We start from the raw sequence: 18,744 nt of genomic DNA, 5'->3' as shown, positions 1-18,744 counted from the left end.
GTCAGAGGAACACTGCACACAGGGAAAGGTTTGAGCTTCCTCGTAGATGAAAGAAAAATGTACCCCACCCCTCCCCGCCTAAACATGCCTTCTGAGTTAGGAACGAAAACCCATAAAGCCTTCCTGTCACGCGGAGGCTTGATTCACCTGTTTATTCAGGCTTTTCCTGAGGCTGGGGTGACTGACGTGTGGCTGTGATGGAAAGGCCTCGTGGCTGACGTCTGGGCCGCTGTGATATAGGACCCTGCCTGTCGGCTCAGAGCTGTGCGGAGCGGAGATGTTTTCATGTAAAGTCTTGGTGCAGCCTTAGGAGAAAAAGAGCCCAGGAGATCGACCCTCTCCCAAGCTACACTGGGGGCACAAGGCGAAGACAGCGCTCTCCCCTCCCCCTCTGTCCACCTCTCCCCCACCAGCACTGCCCAATCTGCTCACAAGCAAAACCAAGCAGACATTCTCCTGCCACCGTCCTCCATGTCATTACCCGGGCACCTTCCTGAAAGAACGGGAGGGCCAGCTCCCAGAATTCCCAGGCAGGGCCTACCCCCTGTGACCTGCAGTGGAAGGAATGCTGGGCCTTGTGCCCACAGGCCGATGGCGCAAAGGTGAACCAGCCCTGAGAACAGGGTGGGGGATCCCATCAGTAAACAGGAGGAAGTAAGATTTGTGACTGCTTTGGCGGCAGGATTGCACGGGGAGGTCTGTACTGGAGAGCATACACCCACAGGGGCTCACCCGGTCCATGGCGCAGCTGCAGTCCTCTCCTCCCCCGGCCTCTCTCTGTCTGGGTGCCTGCCTTTCACGGCTGAAAGGTCCACTGTTGTCCAACAAGCACACATCAGGATGGTCTACTCTGGATGAAAGCAATCAACAAGCAGTGCTTCTCTGTGAAGTGCCATCTCAGTCCCTGAGGTCCATGGGTTTGGGATGGATGGAGGCAAAGTTGACGGGGAGGCACCCAGCACTTGGCCATCACCTCCCTGCCCAGACCTAGGCCCCTGCTTGCCCTTAGGCAGGTTGACTTATCAATCCTCCCCACTCTCCTGGGAAGTATTTTGCTCCCTTACTGTCTTTTGAAGATTTGAGGTAGTTAACAAAAGTGCTTACAATCCAAAAGGAAACCAATAAAAATTTGATGGGGAGACGTGGAGTGAGGCAAAGCTTGGAGGGAATAATAAGCCACCTGGAGCTGGCCATAAATTTGGCTCTGGTTTCCTAGGAGCCAAGACAGAAGGAATAACAATATATAATTAGAAAAGTTGAACGACATATGTAGTCAGCGGAGGAGCCAGGATTTGAACCCAGTTTTGTCTGTTGGCAAAGCTCATTCATTCATTCACTCATTTATAGGCTGGGACCGTCTGCTATGGTCTTGAATGGTGGCTAAGGCCCAAGTCTGAAACAATAAACTAAGCACAAGTCCTGAAGGTTTGGATGAGACACTCCCGTCTGCCTTCTCACTTGCCCATCCAAGATTACATGGGAAGAGGACTGGGAGGCGAGGAGAGGGCTGGTGTTCTTGCCACTCAGGCCGGTTGTGTGGTGAGAGGCTGGTACCTAAGCATGGGAAGGCTGCTTTCCCTTCCTGCCATGTGCGAAGCCTGGAGACCAGTGAGCGGGGAAGCTAGTTGTTGGAGGTTTGCTGAGCTGCAGAGCCACAGGCTCACTTGTGCTGTCCCCCAAATTCAGCATGATGAAGGAGTCCTTGGAAAGGCCAGTGTGAGTTCCTGAAGGTGAGGAAGCCTGGACATAAACACTACTGCTCTCGTTGGCCTGGAGAGTTCAGAAAACAGAGGGCCCTGGAGTTGCTGGTGCCTATAAGACTTAGGAATTGTGGGCAGTGTCCCTGTAAAGATCAGGGAGCAAATCCCACCCTATCTTGTTCTTCACAGCCCTTGGAAGGTAGGAAAAGGACCCCTAAAGCCTATCTTTTTATTTGTTAATTCTTAGAGAAGTTACTCAGGCAGTAAAAACAAACAACAATAACAAATCACACACACACACACACACACACACACACACACACAAAACAAAACATCTTTAACTGGGAGATTTTAGCAAGTTGCTGAAATCCACTGTCCCCAGTTTTGTCATCTATAAAATGGAGAAGGTTTCACTGAGACAAGCATAGGATATGTGTCATAGGCCTGGCTCATACAGGACACTCAAAGTATGATGTGGAATCTGTTTCCTGTGATCATTCTTTAGTTCTTTTCTTTGCTTGCTTTTTCTGAGTCTATTTAGTCTTGAGTAATCCCCAAGACACCCTGTTCCCAAGGATTGCAGCCCACTCTCTGTAGCCTATTGGTTAGAATCTTCAGGGGAAGTGAAGCCCTCAAGGGCTTCTGACTCAGCAGCCTGGAGAGGAAGATGAAGTTTTAAAAGCTTCCTAGGTGCTGGGCCAGCATGGCTCAGTGGTTGAGCGTTGACCTATGAAAGAGGAGGTCAAGGTTTGATTCCTGGTCAGGGCACATGCCAGTGTGGGATGAGCAGGATGCAACCAATCAGGGATTCTCTTTCATCACTGATGTTTCTGTCTCTCTCTTCCTCTCCTTTCCTCTCTTAAATCAATAAGAACATATTTTACTAAAAAAAGCTTCTCAAGTGATTCTGATTTAGAACCAGATGCCAGTACTTTGGCCTCAGGCTATAGTTGAAGAGTGATTTTTGTGGCCTTTGAAAGCCTGAAGGGGGTGTTACCTTCTCCTTGTTCAAACATGACTCCTCTGGTTCTACAAAATGTGAAGGCAAAGTTATTTCAAAAGATGGGTGCAGATTACCTGCTAAGGCTCCAGTCCAGACTGGTTGATGAGATTAGCTCTCACCCACCTCTCAGGTCCTGGAAGAAAGGGCTGGTATAGAGCCCTTTGATGAACAAGAGAGTGAGGATGGTTCCAAGCCAGGGAATTCTGCCTGGGAAACCAGACTGTGCCTCTGAGAAGCCAGGGGACAGCCACTGAGAAGGGAGAATGAGGAAGGAAGACAGTAATCCTTCACTCAATACATTTTTACATCATTAATATTTTTTAAACTTTTTATTTTGGTATAATTTCAGACTTACAAAAAGAAGTTGCAAACATAGAACAAAGGTTTCTTATGCCCTTCACGCAGCTTCTTCAGATATTTGCCTCTTAGAAACCATAGTTCAATGATCAAAACCAAAAAATGAACATTGATATGATTAATTAATCTACAGAAGAATTATGCAGAATTAAATTCAAATTTAATTGCAGATTAAATTACTTAAACTTGTCCAGTTGTCTCACCGAGGTTCTATTTTTGGCTCTGGACCCAACCCAGGATCCCATAGTACATCTAATGTTCACATTTCCTTAGCCTCCTTGAACCCGGAACAGTTCCTCAGGATGTCTGTCTTTTGTGGTTGATGCTTTTGAAGAGTGCTTCTAGTTATTTGGTAGAATGCCCACCAGTTTGGGTTGATCTGGTATCCTCTTACAATGAGACTCAGATTATTCATAGTGGCAAGAATATTCCAAGAGATGATGATGTCTTCATCTCGGGACATCTTAGGAAGTGGTAGAAGCTTAGAAGGTTGCTTTTCTAATTTCTTTTCCCCAGCAAAGCACCTTAGGAGAAAATAGAACCATTTTAAAAACCGACAAGCAATTATAGCAATCACAGAGGAGAAGCGAGGCTCCCTCCAGAGCTGGTGCTCCGTGGGACCCTGCCGTGCTATCCTGCGCACCGCAACCTGCGGGCTCAGTGTCTCCTTGCACACGCTTCCTTTGTCAAGCTTGTCTGCGTGGTATGTGTGTGGTCTTCTCTTAGGGAGGCAAAGTATGGAAACTATTTCTACAATCTTTCATGCAAACAGGTCCGAAATGTACTAAAAATGTGGCTACAGCCTCTACTTAAGCACAGTTTTCTTTGGGAAGCAAATTCAAGGTCATAAGAATTGAAATGTGGTTGAAGAAACAAAGAAATTTATACTTCTCTCTGTGTGATATTTGACAGTAAAAAAAAATTTTTTTAAACAAAGTGCAGAAAAGGCAGTTATTGATATTATAATGTTAGCTCATGTGCCAACAGGGTAGGAGAGAAATACTTCAAAATAGTATAGGGAGGGAGGAAGCCAAGAGGAACTGTGAGAAAGAGAAAGAAAAAGAGAGGCAGAACATCTTTTTGCCTGCCCTGCATGGTTAGAGATCATATAATCGTAGGATGACCTTGCCAGAGTAAGAGCATCCAGAAGGTGCTTGTGTTACATGGGTACGCCTTTTGTCTTGCTTTGATTTTAACGAAGGAAATATATTCAGAGAATCAAAGATGAACTTCCATTTATACTCATTTGTCCATTTGGTGCTGGAGAGAAAAGTAACCAGAGAACAGGAGGCCTTTCTTCTTTGACGTTCATGCCAATGCCCCCATCTTTGGAAAAAAATCACATTTACTCATTTTAAAAGAAAAACAAAAGAGGAAAGGATAACCTCAACTTGACAAATGACATTTGCAAAGAGACTCTATTTCTAAATGAGGTCACGTTCTGAGGTTCCAGGTGAACATGACTTTTGGGGGGATGCTATTCAGCCCACTATGCTCGAGACCCATAGGGCAAGTTTCCTTCTAGACTTCTCTTTGTGGAAGTGCCACTGGTGTCTCCAGCTCAACATAGCAAACAGGGAGATTGTTACCTCACCATATTTACATATGTTTACTCACCTTAGTTATGTGGACTGACACCAGCACCCTTACTGGTCTTAGGCGGTTCTGGAGAGCCTTAGGAGGCGTTTCAGTGTGCTAAGGGTATGGCGGTCAAGTGCATCTTCAACCGCAATTTATGGGAGTCCAGGGATGAGGCTTTAGTACCTAGTTTTGACCAAGGAAACCCCCCTGAAATGGACAGGGGCTGAGACATTGCCGTAAGCCCTGACGGGATGCTGTGGAGAAGCACTGACAGCAGCAGCAGGTGGTCACCTCTGCGAGGTCTGTGTGAGCCCTTTGATGGGGAAGCAGCAGGGACAGTCTAAGGAGCCCTGGCAAGAAGTCGGCTACACAGATTGAAAGTTATCAAGAAGGCGCTTTGAAATGTAAATTTCACAGGTAATTTTTGTTAGGGAAATGTACCTTGTGCTTTGAGGATGTGCTCCTGCTGGTACAAAGCCATCACAATCAGCCAGACATTTATATAGCATATTCTCATCCTTTTCAGCTTATATTTTTCTATTTCTTTCATATATTCGTATATATCTTACCTGGCATGTTAATACAGTAGTAAGGCATATCATTTGTATGTAAATAAATGCATATATGTCCCTGTATTAGGGTAAGTGCTCGAAGACTTTTTCAATGAGTGGAGAGTGTGACCAAAAGAGAACCCTGGTCTTCAGAGTCTGGCTCAAATTCCTCAGCACTGCTTGCATGGCCTTTAGTTATAGCCCCTAACTTAAAAGAAAAAAAAAAGATTTTATTTTCAGAGTAGTTTTAGGTTTACAGCAAAATTGAGTGGAAACTATGCACGAACAGCCTCTCGCATTATCTCCCTCCCCCACCAGCGTGGTGCATTTGTACAACCAATGAGCCTACATTGACACATCATCATCACCCAAAGCTCATAGTTTACTGAGGGTTCACTCTGAGTGTTGTCCATTCTATGGGTTGGACAAATGTACAATGACACGTTATCTACTATTATAGTATTGTGCAGAGTCATTTCACTGCCTCGAAGAGCCTCTGTGCTCCATTTATTCATCCTTCTCTCCTGCAATCCTTGGCAACCACTTACCCTTTTACTGTCTCCATAGTAGGTGGAATCATATAATGTGTAGCCTTCAACCTTCTTTTTTAACCTTGTCTTCATCCTCTCCCGGCGTACGAGGTGGACCTATGCTCCGTGTGTCCACCTACGCACTCGATTCTTTGGTTCCAGATGTTTTCTCTCTGTCAGAACTCCTTCTCATGGTCCACTTTCCTCCTTTTGTAAGAACGATGGGGTCAATCCCATCTCCTCCTCGGGCCTGTCTTTATTCTCAGGCACGTTATCTATCATCCCCCTTCTGCTCTCACTCTACTGGCAGTACATCAGCATCACTACAGACATGTCTGCAATGCTTTGAACTAGACCACAGGACCAAGACGACATGATGATGGCCACGTCACAGATGTAACCACGACTACTCAGGACTGGACATGTTTACGACTATGGCCGTAACTAGGCGATAGGAATTTTTCAGCTTCATTGTAATCTTATGGGACCGCCATCAATAAATATGGTCCATCGTTGACACAAATGTCATTATGCCTCACATGACTGTACTCATCTCAGAAAAGGCTACTCCAGTGAGCGGGGTGGGGCAAAAATCTACTGGCTTTCTTGTTTGCCTGCTTCAGTAGTTCTGAGGGCTGCCTAGAAAAACATTTATTGTTTGTACTGGGCTGTACATAATCAGACATAAAGGTAATTTTTTTTTTTTTACCGTATCTTATAGTACATTTAAACAATTATGAGAACATGAATGTGTATCATATAAAATAATAAAAAGATAAAATCCAGTTTTGGCTAAATGGTGAAGCAAAGTATGCTCTTGGCTCCTGTTGGCAGGAGTGAGAGTTGCATGCTTTTCTGGCAAGCAATTTGGAAAAATGCATCCCAAACTCATAAAATGTGCATATCTTTGATCTAACAATTCCATTCCTAGCAACGTACTAAAAGATATCATTATAGTTTTGGACAGAGATTTAGCACCAGGATGTTCTTTGCAGCATTATTTATAATTGTGATGGAAATTTAGAAGTGACCTACCTGTCCATTAGTAGGAAATGGGTATAATAGGTTATGGTTTTCCCATATGATGGAATATTTAGTTGCCAGTAAAAATTACATTGTAGAAAATAAAAAGTTAAGATGTAACATATAGCTAAGTGAAATAAGCAAGGTATAAGTAGTGTTTTTTGTTTTATTGCAACTTGTTATTTAAAAAAATGTGAGTAACTGACTCTACACAAAAGGCTAGACTTGCATTAATATTCACATCCTGTGGCTCTATCCCCCATCCAGCATGATTGCAAGAGGTTATTCCTCATAAAGCTTCCCCTCCTCTGTCTCTCATTCAACTCCTTTGCAGGCCACCTTTTCAAGCCAACTTTTCAGGCTGTCTCTTTCCTCAGGAAGCTTTGCAGAAACATGGACAGCAACTGGTTCCTTTAATTCCTCAAGCACAGGCAGAACTGAGCAGTGGTGCTCAATAAAACTTTCCTGGGAATGACAGAGCCCCAAAAGGAAAACGTAAACTGCATACTGGTTATGTTTGCTCCCAAAAAATGTAGGCTTGGGCCAGTCTCACCCATGCGTTGTTGTTTTCCTCCTTTCCCTCCAGCTGGTCACCATTTGCAGGGACTAGCTTATCACTCCCCTCTCCAGGGTGTCCTTAAGCTCATCTTCTCGCCAGGAGCCCTGGCCACCAGTCCCACTAAAGAGAGGAGAGCTGATTTCCTAAAAGGAAGCATAATTTGTTGAAAGTAATTCCACCCACACTGAGGATAATAATATTTACATTATGATGCCTAGTGGTTTCACTTAATGTGGGAAACCTCCCCATTTCTCAATGGGATCTTATGACTGCATGACCAAAGGGCCATGAAAGACCTTTCCCTTACTCCACTTACTTTCCAGAACTAAGGACAATTGAACTTAAAGAGAAATACCAGCTCTCATTGTGGAATGCAATAATTTTTTTTGGTAGTAGTTAAAGGAAATATTATACCTCAGCCATATGCCCTTGCTTTTTACAAGTGTTAAAAAATTTAATTTTAACTGAAACCTTATTCTACATATATGTGGTTATAGAAAAACCCTTGAAGAGATACATCCTAAAATATAAACAGTGATACTCTCTGGGTGGAGGATATATTAGTTATCTATTGCTATATAACAAAATACCCTAACATTTAGCAGCTTAAAGCAAAAAATATTTATCATCTCGGCGTTTTTCTAGGTTAGGAATCTAGCTCAGGGTCCTCTGGATCAGGGTCTCTCACAAGGTTGCAGTCAAGAGGATGGTAAGTATTAGCCATCTCAAAGCTCAACTGGGAATGAGCAGGAAGAGGGAGGGGGGACATCATAGTGTGTTGATAGTCTGATGTGTTGGGGGTGTCAGGAACACCCATGGATCCCCAAGACCTCCCCACCCCCTGGTTTGTTAATTCTCCAGAGAGTTCACAGGACTCAGTATACAGTCATGTTCTTTCATAGACATTGAGTGGCCAGATTATTATGATCTCTGAACTCATAATAATCTGGCCACTCTGTGTGTGTGTGTGTGTGTGTGTGTGTGTGTGTGTATTAGAGGCCCAGTGCATGAATTAATGCATGGGTGGGGTCCAGCCAGCCTGGTCAGGGGCAGGGAACATGGGCAGTTGGCCAGCCTGCCTGCTGGTTGAATTCCTAGTCAAGGGGACAATTTGCATATTAGCCTCTTATTATATAGGATATACACTGAGTGGCCAGATTATTATGTGTTCAGAAATCATAAAAATCTGACCATTCAGTGTATAATCATGATTTATGATGGGGAAAGGATACGAAGCACACCCAGCAAAGGGAAAAGGTGCATAAGAGAGAAGCTGGAGGAAACCAGGCACCAGCTTCCAAGAGTCCTCTCCCAGTGATGCCATGCAAGACACACGAGTCCCTCAGCAAAGTGTGAAATGTCCCCAGCAGTGAGGGGTGATAGCATGTGTGGATTGTTGTCTGCAAGGGACCCATATAGGAGACTCAATGACCAAGGCTTTTTTTTTAAAAAAAATATATATATTTTATTGATTTTTTTTTTTTTTTACAGAGAGAAAGGGAGAGAGATAGATAGTTAGAAACATAGATGAGAGAGAGTCATCAATCAGCTGCCTCTTCTCTTGCACACCCCCTACTGCCCCTACTGGGTATGTGCCCACAACCAAAGTACACGCCCTTAACTGGAATCGAACCCGGGACCCTTCAGTCCGCAGGCCGACGCTTTATCCACTGAGCCAAACCGGTTTCAGCTCAATGCCCAAGGCTTTTATGGGGGCTGGTCATGTAGGCACCCTCTGGTGGCATCATCATCATTCCAGACTCCCAGAAGGGAGGCTGATGTCCTGCTTCTGCGTGTTGTTTGCAAAACAGTTTAGGCGCAGGGATCTCTTCTTACCAGGGAACTGTGGGTAAGAACCTTTCCTCCTGAAACTCAAGTTCCCAGATGCCAGCCAAGGGCCACCCTGCCAGCAGACCTTTCCGAGGAGAACAGCCCCAGGCCTGCTGTGTTGCCTCTTTTCTGCACTCCTAACCTCAGAAGTGATATCCATGGCTTTTCTGTATTCTCTTCATCAGAAGTGAGTTCCTGGGTCCAGCCCACAGGCAAGGGGAAGGGATTTCACCAAGATGTGAATCTTAGACACTCCCCACAAGAGGAGGCGGCTTTGCCTTTCTCCTATGGGTTTTCTCTCAATGCCATGAGGTGCTTTTATAAGAATAAAACACTCCCTGTCCGCTTTAACTCAGTGGATAGAGTGTCGACTTGCAGACTCAAGGGTCCCAGGTTTGATTCTGGTCAAGGGCATGTACCTTGGTTGCAGTCACATCCCCAGTAGGGGGTATGTAGGAGGCAGCTGATCGATGTTTCTCTCATCAATGTTTCTAACTCTTTATTCCTCTCCCTGCCTCTCTTTAAAAAAATCAATAAAATATATTAAAAAATAATAAAACACTATTTTAAAACCAAGATCGATTATAAATACAGCAGCTTGTACTGTTGGTGGAAGAAAAATGGGATTTCTTTAGGCCCCACCCACACTCAGAGGTGTGGGTTGTTATGGCCTAGTAACTCTTGTGCTTGAGATGGTGAAGTTACCTGGGAGGGAAAGTTGGAATGTTTCTAGTTATATTTATAAACATAAACGCAGGATTTAGAAAGGTTTAGTCCTGTAGAACTAGCACCAGTAGCAATGGGAGAGCTGAAACAGACAATACTTTGAGAACTGACAGAATGCGGAGGCTGGGGGAACCGTCACCAGGCTCCAGGAAGCTCAGGTCACATGACATCATGCCCTGTAGGACGAATGGGTGGGTGAAGGAGGTTGGGTGGCCTTCTCACTGCTGGCCTGGCAAGAAAAGATGAGGGGAGGAGAAGCTTCTTCCCTCTCTCCTTCTGAGCTCAGGATTTCAAGAGGAAGAGAGCAGGGCCTGGGGGAATATGAAGCTATCACAAAGCAAGGGAGAGTTGCTGCCAGCTTGTGGGTTACCCATGGTGGGAGAGGAGTCCACTACCCTTCAGAGGTTCCCAAGGGCATGGGGCTGGGAGGTACCTGCTGCTGTCAAGTGTCTGGAAACACAGAGGGTATTAGGACAGCACTGCCTGAGTCACACCTAGGCATTTAGGGTGTGTGTGTGTGTGTGTGTGTGTGTGTGTGTGTGTGTGTGTGAGAGAGAGAGAGAGAGAGAGAGAGAAAGCTACTGGAGAGAGGCCTCCTCCAGCATCCATGATCCCCCAAAGCACTCTATCTTTTTCACACATGTAATTAAGATACTATTTTTTAAAAAAACATTGTTCTTTTTAGTAAATGTATTGGGGTGATAATGGTTAATAAGATTATATAGGTTTCAAGTGTACATTTCTGATACATGATCTATATATTGCATTGTGTGCCCTTTACCCAGAGTCAAATCATCTTTTGTCACCACATATTTGACCCCAGATAGCCTAAATACTATTATTATATTTTTGAATATATTTTTTAATTGATTTTTTACAGAGAGGAAGAGAGAGGAAGAGAGAGTTAGAAACATTGATGTGAGAGAATCATTGATCAGCTGCCTCTTGCACAACCCCTACAGGGGATATGCCTGCAACCAAGGTACATGCCCTTGACTAGAATCGAACCTGGGACCTTTCTGTCTGTAGGTGGATGCTCTATCCACTGAGCCAAACCGGTTTCAGCCTAAATGCTATTATTATTATTATTACTACTAGGGACTCAGTGCACAAGTTCATGCACCTTGAAAAGAACTGTGGGTCGTGAGGCTGCAGTGGGCTAAGAAGCAGGGCTTGACCCATCCTCTGCACCCCTGCCAGGCCCTTCCCACCACAGCCCCTCAGGAGCAGGGGAAGGTGGAGCAGCCCTCTGGGGGCCATGGCCAGGTACTGGCAGTGGGTGCAAGTGCCAGGTGGGACCACAGCATGTGAGAGCAAATAATTTTCAGTAACCACCAGAGACTTGTCCCCATGACAGGGATCCGCATCCTGCCTTGGTCTGGCACTCCTGCTCACTTGCTCCTCCATCCCACTGCGGCCGATGCCCGCCATGTTCCACACATCCCCCTGGTGGTCAGTGCACATCTTAGTGACCACTTGTTTGGTTGTTCTGCCATTCAGTCTATTTGCATATTAGGGTTTTATATATATAGATTATCCATTTCTTCCCACCATAATGTAAGATTGGTGAGGGCAAGGGTTTTGTCTGTTTTGTGGCAGGTATAGAATAGGCACTCAATAAATATTTTAGAATTGAGTTAAAAACCATGTTGATGTCAGTACTTCATGTTCTTTGCTCCTGTGGCTTACTGGTGTTTAAATTAAAACTTTAGGTTTGCGCCGAAACCGGTTTGGCTCAGTGGTAGAGTGTCGGTCTGCAGACTGAAGAGTCCTGGGTTCGATTCTGGTCAAGGGCATGTACGTTGGTTGCGGGCACTTCCCCGGTGAGGGGTGTGCAGGAGGTGGCTGGTCGATGTTTCTCTCTCATCGACGTTTCTGGCTCTCTATCTCTCTCCCTTCCTCTCTGTAAGAAATCAATGAAATATATTAAAAAAACAAACAAACAAACAAAAAAAAACCCCTGTAGGTTTGCCTTTAAACCTACTTCGTGGGTTTCAAGTGTAGAACTTCATGAGCTTTAAAACAGTTCTGTCAATATTGCCCTAAATGAAAGAAGCCAGACACAAAAGGCCACATATTGTATGATTCCATTTATCTGAACTTTCCAGAATCGGCCAATCCACAGTGACAGAAAGTGTTTAGTGATTGCCAGGGGCTTCAGGAAGGAGGAAGCAGGGGGTAGTTGGCTGCTAATAGACGGGGGTTTTCTTTTGGGGGCTAATGAAAATGTGTTGGAATTAGATATGTGTTGGTGATGGTTGCATGACTCTGTGACCATACTAAAAACCACTGACTGATATGCTTTGAAAGGTAAATTTTATGGTATGAGAATTACACCTCAACAAAGCTGTTATTAGAAAAACACAGATTTGCCATTTAAGTTCCCCAAGAGGCAGTCTGGCTGCTGCTTTTATTGCAGTTCCACAGATAAATCAAATAAGGGTTGTTGGCAATATGGAGTGATGAAAACACTGTGGACATTGGAGTCCAGCCTCAGATTTATATCCAGATCCTCAGCATCATGTGACCTCAGGCAAGTTATTGTTCTAACCTCCTGAAGCCTCATTACCCTCTTTCGAAAGTGGGTATGCTAATACCTAAGGGATTAGGCTATGGGAAGGTCAACTGCATTAACCCACGTGAAATGCCCAGCACCGGGCTTGACAGCCTGACAATGAGCCCGATTCTCTTCCTTTCTTCCTCCTACCTCAGAAGAACCGCTGCACGCCTAGGTGAGTGGCAGAGCACGTAATTAGAATCTGATTACTGAGGCAGGATCTATTTTGTGATGTCCAAAATGATGAATCTGCCTTTTGAAGCCCATTTGTCTGTAGTGGTTCAGCGTTGTTGTGTGCGCATTATTTGCCATGCAAGCTCGCTATCCCTTGGTCTCCATCCTCATCAAATTCAGAACAAAGGCCCTACAAATGTCTCCGAACATACCCAACAGGAAGAAGAGAGGCAGCCAGACTGAACTCATTTCCATTAATTCTTGTTTGCTGGGTGGTTCTGCAGCCTTCCTCTTCATAAAAAAGCTCTGATTTGTAGTGTGTGCCAATTTCCAAAGTATAAATATTTTCCCCAGGGCTGACTGCTAGCTACCAATGAGCTATCACAGAATGTAGAGTTGAGAGAGATATACCCAATCAGTTCTCTCAAGACGTGGGAATGGGCTTTGCCATATCACTGCCTTCAAAGGGTCATTATTCCCACCACTGTTCAGCAGAGCCTCTAGGAAACTTCTGGACATGTCTGCTTAGAAAGGAAGGGGTTCCTTGCATACATTTTTCACAGCATGACAGCTGTTGGGCCTTCTGGCTCTTGAGAACACAACATGTAAGGTACACATTTATGAGCTGGAAACTGGGGTTGGGGTCTGCACAGGGGTTTATTGGAGAGTAGAGGGGAGGGCTGGGTAAGAGAACCAGGTCTGTTTGGGAGATGTATGTTTTTGACCATGTGTGAAGTTGCATTGGAGTCAGTGCATTCAGGCCACTCAGAAAGCGCAGAGTCAATGGCAGCAAACGGTGGCAGAAAAGGGTCATAGTCATGGCTTACCTGCAAGGCTTCCGTGCAGAAAGATGCGAGCCTTCTGCTCTCTTCAAGGCCATAAGCTCTGTTCAAACATCAAGATCAGCAACTCCACCTTATCAGGGTTGTTTGATGATGTTACAAGAGCCACTGGTGAGTTTTAGTATTTGTGCCTGGAGTCAGTTTTCCCAGAGGGAGCATAGGTTTGTGCTGCCAAGTTTTCCAGGCAGCTCAGGCCGGGGAGGGAGGACTCAAAACATGGGAGGGTCTGTACTGAAAATGCTCTGTCCCCATCTCACTCTCGATTATCTTTCTGTGGCCTTTCATTGTTATCTTTGATGTTTGTGATAGATAGTTTTATGTGTCCATTTGACTAGACCACAAGATGTGCAGCTATCTGGTTATATATTATTTCTGGATGTGTCTGTGAGAGTGTTTCCTCAAGAGCTTAGCATTTGAATCAGTAAACTGAATAAAGGGAATTGTCTTCCTCAATGTGGGTGGACATCACCCAATCCATTGGAACCTGAATGGAGGTACAAAATGGTGGAAGAAGGAAGAATTCTCTCTCTCTCTCTCTCTCTCTCTCTCTCTCTCTCTCTCTCTCTCCCTCCCTCCCTCCCTCCCTCCCTCCCCTTAACTGTGAGAGCTAAAACTTCAGTCTTCTGCCCTCAGTGCTCTTGACATTCAGATCTGACAGGAGTCTACACCATGTATTCTACAGCTCTCAGGTTTTTAAACTTCATGAAAAGCTTCCCTAGGTTTCCAGCTTACAGATGGAAGATCATTGGACTTTTTAGCCTCAGTAGTCACATGAACCAGTTCCACATAATCAATCTTTCTCTCTCTCTAATCTCCTTGTTGGTTCTATGTTTCTTGAGGAGCCTGCTTCATACAATATTTTACCTGTGTGAGATTGGTGGGAGAGCATGACATGCTGATGGGGAACCAGATCGCAGACACTGGATAATTCCAGAATTATCCCTACTCAGAGCTGTCTAACAGCTGGAAAGGGATTTGCCTCAGCGGGGTTGCTTCCACATGGTTGGGATGAGAAATTTGACGTCTTCCACAGGAATCTAGAAATATGTATTTGCTTGCAAAGACTCATAAAGGCCTGATTTTATGGGCTCTTCACTGATCAAGTACATTTCCTGCCCTAGTCAGAATAACAATCCAGATTCTTATGCAGATTAGATTAAAACATTCAGTTATGTTTATACTTATCTTCCCTGAGTGACAAATAGTGTACCCTTTAGTATTTCCCTTACTACAAAAGTTAAGTGTGAAAAAATTCAAGAATTTGTCAGGGCACGACAAATAGACATCTCACACAGGAGGGCCAACAGATTGGTTGTGCCTGTATGGAGAGTTATGCTGAGAAGAATGTTGATACTCTAGCCAGTTTCAGTATGAAAAGCTATCACAATTGATTGGTTATGTCTGCCAGGGATGCAAAAGTCAGGAGCAATGACATGTTTTCCATATCCATTCATTCAACCACCAAGTATTGAGTGCTGTTATAAGAATAGCACTGTTTTAGGGGCAAAGGCACCGTTTTAGAGTCTGAGTCTTTATATTAGGTGCAGGTGCACTGTTTTTGGAGCTGACTCTGTTTGCTCTCCCTGACTGACCAGGTCTATGTAGATCAAATGACTCATCTGAGGCCACAGAATTAGTTAGAAGAGAGTCAACCAGAACACAGGACTCTTCATTTCCTAATTGTCTACGCTGTGATCCTCTAATCATCATGTGGGTGAGCTGATTGGAAACATTTTTAGTCTAGGTTCTAAGTTGCAGAAAATTCCTTGACCTTCTCGTATCTCTTTGATAAGGAGTTGACCTTATACTTGGGCTGCAGCCCAGGAATAAGGAGAAATCCATTTTTTTTCTTGGAACATCTCATGCCCAATCACCTGCCACTTTTGAGAATGTAACAGAGTCAGTCATGCCTGTGGAAAATTTTCCTTTGTTGGCAAAGATCAATGTGGTGTTTGGGTGAAGTAGGATATTATCCAAAGTCTCTAATAGGGGTTACAGAGTGCCTGAGGTGGGTGGGAGCTCTATAGATCCAGGATCAAATGGCAGTTGGGTGAAGTTTTCCATGGCTGAATTCCAGGAAAATTCTTCCTGATATGGCTCTGTTGTTTAAAGTAAGCTTGTTCCTGCCCAGGTTTTGTGAGAGTTGGCTTGTCCAGATGGGTGGGTGGAGAGGCCCTTGGGAGGAGAGATTATTTTTTTTCTCATTAGGATCCAGTTTATTCCACCAGTTCCGGAGTTCACTTTACCCCGTAGTTGGGGAAAGGGTGTGTGCCTCCCTGCTGTGCTTTTCATCTGAACTTCAAAACTTTGCAGAGCGGGCTACTCTATCTCTTTTCCTGCTTAGTCTTAATGGAAAACTGGTGAGATTTGACCTCCTCCTAAGAGTCCTCTCAGAGCTCTGCGGCCCTGATTACAATTCCAGGGAGCATAGGACTCAGGCCACTCATGGGAAAAGCTTTGCTTCATGTTTGTGAATCTTTCTTTCAGAGAAATTACAGAGGGGCTGATTTATATAACCGTGTCTATTTAAGGGTTGTTAAAAGGATTTCTAGGAAGCTCAGACAGAATTGAATAGATGTTCTAAAATGCCTTTACCCAAGGGGCAGTATTCTAAGAAACCCATTACTGGTCATTAGAAAGCCTGATGTAGGAGTTGTCCAGCCTGGCTCAATCTCCCTGGCTCACCTAAGCATTACCCAAGGGTAGGCATATCCTGAGGATGCCAATGACATTCTGGGCTCTCTGAGAACATTCTGTCAGTGCTTGTTGAGGACAGTGCTGGGAAGTGAACACCCCAGGAACCCTCAGCCAATAGGGATAGGACTTGGTGGGTGAATCCCCCAGCATGCTCATCTCACCATGAAGTCTCTGAAAGGGGATGGAGCCTCCCGCTCTCTTCAGGGGCACGTTGCTCATGTATGCCTGTTCATTGACTTGCCTTCTTTCCCTGTCTCAGTTTCCAACTCAGTCACTGTGTGTTCTGGTCCCTGCTAACTAAACATTTGCGCCCAAATCCTGGTCTCAGGCTTATGAGGGAACCCAAGTAAGACCTGGCAAACCTCCATGTCTTCCTGCCAGAGCTGGACTTTCTGAAAGGTGGAGGGGTGTTTTTATAACAACCCTGGGGACCTTGCATTGCCATGGTAGATGGAGCCCTGAGAACTTGTTGAGGTCCACAGCCTTCTTCTCTCTCCTCTGTTGGTGGGTAGAGAGCTCTTTGTTCAGCCAGGGCTTGATAGTACCTGGGGTGAGGGAGGAGTCCACAATATAAACAAAGTAAGAATCATCTGAGTGGATGGTGAAATCAGATTGACCTGGAGAATTAATATTATTACTAAACCCAGCATTTAGCAGTAACAACAGACAGTGTGGGGCCTCAGGGGCCAGCTGAATGAGCCACACCATTTCCTGAAAGATAGGTGGTGTCTGTGGCTCAGAGCCTAGGAGCACTGGCTAGGTCTTGATGGGAGGTTCAAAGCAGCTGGCTGGTCTGGGAAGGAGAGGAGCTTGCAGGGCCCTCTCTGCTGGGGTGGGGTGTGGGGAGAGGGAATGATAGGATTTCTAGTCTGGAGGGGCACACAGTCCATTTTTTTTTTTTGTTAAAATAGGTGACCTCATTCCCTTTGGGCAGCCAGGTAAACCAGCTCCTAGGAAATGCCAAGTCCCAGGGCACAGTAGCTTTGTTTGCATGGTGCACACGGTGTTAACAGTACCACAAGCTTGTGCCCATACAGAACTGTGGTCACAACCAAAGGGGATTGACCTTTGCCCTCTTCTTATCATATCCAAGATTAAACAATGCAACTTCTCAGACATCCTGCCTGCCCTATGTTTAGGTAGCACAACTAGAAGCACATTGTCACTTGTCCTCTAATGTCAGGCAAGTGGTAGGACAACTCAGGTTGGGGCATTGGGCTGCTTTGTTCACAGAGCATCACTTTGCTGCTCGGTGACAGGTATAGGACCAGGCTCAGTCCTATGGGATTGGCAGGGAGAGGAGAAGGGGAAGAGGGAAGGCAAGAATGCTTCTGAAAGAAGTAGTTCTTATCTGAGAAAGAGATGGTGTTACTGTCCCTGCCTAATTCCATGAGCTTTTCTCTTCCTTTCTTCTGGTGCACTCCCCCATGCCTGTCCTCCACGGTCTGACTCCTCTCCATTCTTTCAGAACCCAATGACGCTGGAAAGCTAGTGCATCTTGGGAGATGACAAAGTACTAATGGGTTCGTATGTTGACGGTGATTATAGCTATGTTTTTGTGTGCCCACTCTGTGCTGGGCACTTTGCTACGGCTGTACAAGGATTGTCATGCCTAATCTTCCTCACACCTCAGAAATGAGGCACTATCATAATTCCCAATTTTAAGGTAAGAATCCAAGGCACGGTAAGGTGAAGTGACTTTCCCAAGGTCACACAACTAGTTAATAGAGGGGCCAGTACACAAACTCCATGTTTGCAACAAATATTTATTCAGCACCTACCACATGCCAGGCACCTATTTAAGGTGAACAAGACAGGCAATGTCCCTGCTCTCCTGCTCCAGGTAAAGTCATATACAAAGTCCCAGAAGCAAACCTATAACAATCTCTTAGATAGGGATCAGAGCCAGGCGGAGAATTAAAATAAGCCAGTGTGCAGCCACTGGGTGGCCATTTAACCTGGGAGGTCAGGAAAGGCTTCATGAAGGGGTGACATTTAAGGTGCAATCAAGGAGCCAGACTCCAGACGTGATGGGGAAGAGGGGCTCAGCTGGAGCAGCAAAATAGTTAAGGCAGGAACAGAAAGCGGAGAGGGAGGGAGGGAGAGAGAGAGCATATGATGGGAGGAGAGGCAGAAGGAGCCCCTTCCAGAGCCTCCCAGTGAACAGTCTTCACTGAGCAGGGTTTTCCAATCTCAAAGGGACCCTGTGGCTCCCCTGTAGAAATTAGGGGGCTAAGGGGACTTCACACCTAATTAATATGAGTCACATGGGCAATAATGTGACCAGGACCAGGGCGGGAGCTGGGTGCACACCCAGCCTGCTTCCCTGCTTGGCACACTCTGATTCCATCCAGGGAGCCCCACAGTGCTGCAGGGCAGGAGCCACCCAGAGCTGCGGTGGGCGGGCTCTGTGTCAGGCCTGCACAGTCTCTGCTCCCAGGCAGGACAGGGCCTGTGCAGCTGCCTCTAGGCTTGGCGCCAGCGCCCCTCGCTGAAGAACAGAGGGCTGATTGCAGTGATGTTTTGCAAAGGAAACAAGGGAGAGAACGTGACGTGAGCTGAGACTACAGTTCACAGCATTTCAGGCCCGAGCCAGTCCTGGTAGTGAAGGTTC

The sequence above is a fragment of the Pipistrellus kuhlii genome, unplaced genomic scaffold (genome assembly GCF_014108245.1).
Source record: "Pipistrellus kuhlii isolate mPipKuh1 unplaced genomic scaffold, mPipKuh1.p scaffold_m20_p_1, whole genome shotgun sequence".
Taxonomy (NCBI): domain Eukaryota; kingdom Metazoa; phylum Chordata; class Mammalia; order Chiroptera; family Vespertilionidae; genus Pipistrellus; species Pipistrellus kuhlii.
The sequence above is the reverse complement of the archived record's forward strand: the minus strand, read 5'-3'. Positions refer to the sequence as shown.